At 34.6% G+C, this 5,733-nt stretch overlaps 2 long non-coding RNA genes across 3 annotated transcripts; both read left to right on the plus strand.

Annotated features, from left to right (window-relative positions):
* Positions 1-351: 351 nt before the first annotated feature.
* On the plus strand, positions 352-1,924 carry LOC112182051. Of its 2 annotated transcripts, none has more exons than XR_002929259.2 (4): positions 352-490; positions 1,262-1,398; positions 1,653-1,689; positions 1,818-1,924. It is a non-coding gene; the product is annotated as an uncharacterized LOC112182051 (long non-coding RNA). The 2 variants fall into 2 exon arrangements; XR_005805078.1 differs by lacking the exon at positions 1,818-1,924 and adding an exon at positions 1,795-1,816.
* A 1,033-nt stretch (positions 1,925-2,957) lies between these two features.
* On the plus strand, positions 2,958-5,059 carry LOC121050754. Its single transcript, XR_005803787.1, has 3 exons — positions 2,958-3,330; positions 3,587-4,715; positions 4,793-5,059. It is a non-coding gene; the product is annotated as an uncharacterized LOC121050754 (long non-coding RNA).
* The last annotated feature ends 674 nt before the right edge of the window (positions 5,060-5,733 follow it).

A 5,733-nucleotide genomic window follows, 5' to 3' on the forward strand; every position in this document is an offset into this window, starting at 1 on the left:
AAACAAAACACCTTAACTTAATAATAATTCTCTCTGCCCTTGGATGTAAATCCAAGGGTAGTTGAGCATTATTTTCTTGGTCAATAACTGACCAGGTGAACGTTTTCGTGTGTGTATATATATATAAAGCTAAGCCAAAGTACTGTTCATTGTTGGTGAAATTTTTGAACTTCTGATATAAAGCAAGCGCCTATTAGTCTGTTACTGTTCATTGTTTGGTCAAATTTTCGAACTTCTCAAATTGCCCATGGTGCGGGTGAGGTGGCAGATAGCAAGGAGGGTTAGGAACGTAAATGCAGAAAGAATGGAGAGGTGGAAGATCATGGAGAAAGCAAGAGAAGAGACGGACGCCTGGCTTCTGCCGACACCAAGAAAGAATGAGAGAGAAGAGAACAAGCGAGAAAGCAAGAAAACAGAAGAAAAGAAAAGAAGAAGAAGAAGAAGAATGATGGTCGATTTGAACAGAAATCGAGTAAACTGATCATCCCAGGTACTCTCCACTATCTGGGATCAGTTTATATCCATAAAAAAAAAATCTCAGATAAAGCAGTATAAATCACCGGCCGTTTTGATTTTTTCCTGTTGAAGAACCAATCCAAGTTCTTACTAATTAAGGTTGTTTCAAGAAGTTCCCAGCTTTTGTTTATTCTGTTTATTGCGTTGCTGAGTTTCGAGTTTGCTATGATTCAGTGATTTCAATCTATAAGATACAAGCAAGGATGTGGTTAATTTAGTATAGAATTGGAATTGCATGTTGCATTAGTTTATAGTTGCTTTTGCTATTGACTTCGTGTAAATAACAGCAACATTTAGATCATTATTAGATTTATCCTTAAGCTTGAAGTGATTTTTGGCTTTCTGCATGTATTGTTGTTTTTAACTTTTCCTTTGGGTATATCTCTATTTTGCTATTGGTGGCTGTTAACTCAATTCTTTTATTTGATCCACGTTTATTGGTGGACCATTAGGTGCCTTTTTTGTTTGCCTGCTTAATAATATGAATCAGCTTATGCATAAAAAAAGACCTTTTGTTTTTGTTCATATTTTCGGTTTACAGCTTTTTGATTAATCATGTTTCTGACCTTCTTATTAAAGTTTCTGCAAATTAAACAGTCCTTTTTCCCTATCAGTTTTCATTTTGTTCTGTTGCGGTTATAATGCAATTTAAAGTGAAGATTTTAACCTACTTTACATTTGGTAACTTTTTATTTCTTCTGAAATTTTAGATTCTGATGCTATAGAAGCTTTCACCTTTGTGTAGAATCGGCAACAAGATGGAGCTATTAGGACAAAAGTAAGCTCTTGGTTAGATGATACCCACAATTGTGCATTCGACCAACTGCGAGTTGTCAAAGTAAGCGACATTTCCCGCATGAAAGCTGAACTAGCACTCTTCAGGTTTCTGCTTTTAAATTCAGTTGTGCTTGAGAAGATGATTGCTGATGATTGGTTTGATACCTTGATGCAAAAACTTCTTTGTTACATAAACTTTTTTGACAATTTAATATTGGGACCTCTTCTACTGTCCAAAATCATGACCAATTTTTTACTTTATGTTTTAGAAGGGTAGGTAGGATGCACAAGTGAACGCAGAAAAAAAAAATGAAACCTTTGATGAGTTTTTGTTAAATTAGTTTATCTTCTATTTGCAGAAACAACGATGCAGACATTCAAGATTATGACATGAAAGTCTACCAACTATGTTAATTAGGGTACTGCTATCAGTTATCACAAAGAATTGAATTTTGCTTCCTCATCTCCTATAATTTTAAAGCATCTATTTGAGCTGTGCAGTGTTATTTCTTTGTTATTGACAGGTGATGTCTTCTGTGGAGTTGGTCCAATAGCTATCTCTGCAGCATAGATTGTAGGACGAGTTTATGCTGCTAAATATCTGCAAGGAAATAGTGGTCTCAACAAACTCAATAGGAAGATTAAGGTATGAAAGCAATTATTTCAGTAACATATAATCACAATGCTTTTTTCTATTTTTGATTTAGAGAGGAATCAGGGGAATTGAGAAGTAGAAAACTTATAACACCTTTATCTAACCAAAATGGATTACAAAGGCTAAAGTAAAAACACACTATTAATTATGGCAGTGCTTTTGAATTGAATTATAAATATGTTTTATTACACATTCCCATGAAATAGGTTCAGTTTATCATTTCCTCATGTTCTTGATAAATGATATTTAGCTCTTTACTGTTTCATTACAACAGCATCTATTTGAGAAATTCTTTGGTAAGTTTAACCAGAGTAATATTGGCCGACTTTTGCCTTACTAATTTGCAATGATCTCTTCAGATATATGCAAGAGTATCTTCCCTGTCAGTGCTTCTACTCCTGCTGGATTGTAAATGAAAGAATATCTCCATTTGTAAATGAAAGATCAGTTCGTGTTTTCATTTCCATTTGTAATATCTTCTGTATATACAATAAAACATTTTCATTTACAAGATTTGTTACAATATAAAATAATCATAATAAATCATACATAAATTAATCGCCCCACCTCTGCACGAGCGTAAGCGCGAGCAAGATGGCTAGTATATCTCTACTACTATAAAGCCAGGCCCTCTTTTGGTGTCAAAGGCTTCACCAATTTATTGAAGTCCCCATACTACCCATTATATACAGAACAGTTCAACTTAACTGAAAAATATCAAGCAGGGGTAACCACGTAAAATACAAAAAAAACAAAAACAAATAAGAAATTATAAATATGAAATCGTGCACTTCAAAAACAGAGAGAAAGAGGAAATGATAGCCCGCCATCACCAGAGAAAAGAGTAACCGTCAGGGCGCACGATCGGAGACTGGAGGCAACGTGGGAGATATGGCTTCACCACTATTCACCCGTCTCTCAGTTTACGGTTCATGTAAAAGGAGAAAACTCAGACGGAAGGAGGAGCAGAGCAAACTCAAACCCAGAAGGAGGAAAAGATTAGCGGTGATTGCAGATTTATCTTTGTTTCTATATCTTTCGATTTTGATTTCTTATTCTTATATTGAACTGTTGTTTGGGAATGTCTTTGAATTTTCTAGGTACTTTTCATACTCGGGTAGTCTCTATACGTCTTGAAGGAATCGGAAAATTTTGGTTACAGGTATGGTTTGGGGATTTCATTGATTCTTGGTTTCACATTTTCAATTAATCATAATAAGCAATTGCTGCTCATGAACTGTTCGTCAATTGGGATTTTGCTTCTTTCTTCTTTTTTATTTTTTTATTTTTTACCGCTTGGTTTTCTTTCAATTGTTGCAGGTAAATTAGATGGGCGATTTCTTAACATTGTGAGCAAATGATGTCTCTAATGTTAGTTCCAGGTATTGTTTCTGTCTCATATGTTCTTCCTTCTTTAAGTAATCAATTGGTATGCAATTTGGGGGGAAGCAAATGAACCAAACAGAACTATGTTTCTCTATTGATTAGGTATGAATGGGAGATGTTTTTCATTGATGACCGTTGTTAGGCCTTTTCATACATGATATCTACCATATTCTAATAATCGAGATTTCATATTCTTTTGTTTTTTCAACGCACAACTTATTCTAATTTGTTTTTGTTCCTGACTTTGAGAAGTAAAGCAAGATAGTAAGTACTACTGTAGCCACCACAGTTGCAGGTGATATTTTGTTTTATTTGGCTTCTTATTGGTTTCTGTAAGATAATGATCCCTTGCTTATATTAATGGTTCTTATGTTCGCTTTATTTTGTTAGTATATTTCTTGCAGAAGTATTAAGACAACAATGTGCACTAGGGCAATTGAGGTATGCAATTCCTCAGTTAAATGCTCTAACTTTTGTTATATTCTCAATTTGGATTTTATTTCTGTTCAGTAGATGCTCAGAAGCATAGTGTCAGTAAATCACAAGTGACTAAAATTAAGTCATTCTTTGAGCAGTTCCTTTTTTAGGAGCCTCTCCTTTGCCTAAATCTTGGAGTTTATTTTTGTTAATCTACATAGTTTTGTCTGCCAAAGAATATTGTTTCTCTAAAGTTTTTCCATTTTCGTAAAGTTTATTCATGTATGGATTGTTAGTCTGACAACTAAAAGGTAGAACAAATTGGTTATTAGTTACTCATATCCCTTCAAATCCCATAGCAACAGCTTCACACTAAAAGGTACGTAGAACAAATTGGTTGTTAGTACTTCTATCTATTTCTTTCAGAGAAGTTTAATTGGTTATATTTTTTGACTGAATTCTTCATTGGTTAGTAGTGTTCTTATTCATTCTGGAGAAATGTAGTTTTGATCTCAGAATTCCTCATGATTTAGTTTGCTTTTGCTTAAATTTGATTGATTTTCTCAAACCCCATCAGCAAGATATGAACTTTTTTGCTCCATATGTGTCAATTTTTGAAGTTATTGATGATTTTGACAGACATGGTTTATTGAGCTGGGTCCCCCAACTCCTAAAGAACAAAATGCTTGCATTCACAAGTAAAAAGGGCTTTAATTAGCTGCTCTTTGTATGATTTCAATTCTATTATTGAGGAATTTGAAAGCTTTAATTGCTTATTAAGCCAGGTTAGGTGGCTTTAACTATAAAGCTAAGTTCAGGGGAGCTACTGCCAAGTCCCTATCTTTCCTACAAGAGCCAAGAAGATAAGGGCCTCCCAAAAAATGGTTTCTTATGCAACCATGTGTGCACTTTGGACAGTTTTGGAGACTTTTGAGAAGGGCAAGAGGACTCGTCAGGATTGAAGGTCAATGCTTCTCTAGATGTGAAGAGATGAGAGGGATGACTTAATGTTATGAGTTACAATTGAGTTTGGTTGTGCAGGCATTTTGGAATAAATTGGGCTTTGATTGATCCAAAGACCTCGGTTGAAGTTTTTGGTTTCTGTCAAGGAGTTGCTGCCATGGGTCATGATGCCTCTTCAGATAGTGTATGTGAATGAAAATAAAAGTAGTAAACAGTCTATGACCTCTTTTCGTTTTTGGGGTGGCACCCTTCAAGGTCAATTGCTACTTAGTTCTTTTTCCATTTTCTTTCGTCTCAGACCCTTCTGCAGTGGTCTTAAATCAATTGAAAATAGTTTGCTATTTATTTTCTTTGGTTTACTTGCTTTGAATTTTTTGCTTTTTGTTTGTATTTTGCTCTCTAATCATGTCTCACTTCTCTTGGTTTATGTTGTTGAGGTAAAGCTTTGCATTGATGACCTCTGTTAGGCTTTTTCATACATGGTTATCTACTGTATTCTAATAGTAGAGATTTCATTTTCTTTTGTTTCTCAATGCCAGCTCATTTTAAATTTTTGTTTGAATTCCAATCCCTTTTTCTAACAGTCTTGGACCAGGAGAGTGACATTTTAAAGTTTGGATGGTTATATGTCAATATGTAGGTGAAAGTCAAATGTTCAACACTCAGAAATGTTTGATCTCAGCTCCCATAATGTTATAGATTCTCTTGAGGTAGTTCCATATTTGAAATACTTATGGGAGGGAACCTGATTGAAGAGGAAATATTTAGGATGACAATTTGTGTTCCATATGGCATTTGCAATTGCATATTCCATGCTTTTGCCCGATAATGTTGAATGATGAACAACCATCAAAGTTTGAACTACAGTAGATACAAGGGGCAACTGACAATCTCCCTTGCTGATATTCTCTATTTTTATTGAACATTAGTTTGTATTTAACATACAAGGAATTTTGGTTGTCATTTTGAGTGGGACAAAGCCATTGGAGGAGTCACATTACAATCATATTGTACTATCT

Source organism: Rosa chinensis, chromosome 1 (assembly GCF_002994745.2).
Source record: "Rosa chinensis cultivar Old Blush chromosome 1, RchiOBHm-V2, whole genome shotgun sequence".
Classification (NCBI taxonomy): domain Eukaryota; kingdom Viridiplantae; phylum Streptophyta; class Magnoliopsida; order Rosales; family Rosaceae; genus Rosa; species Rosa chinensis.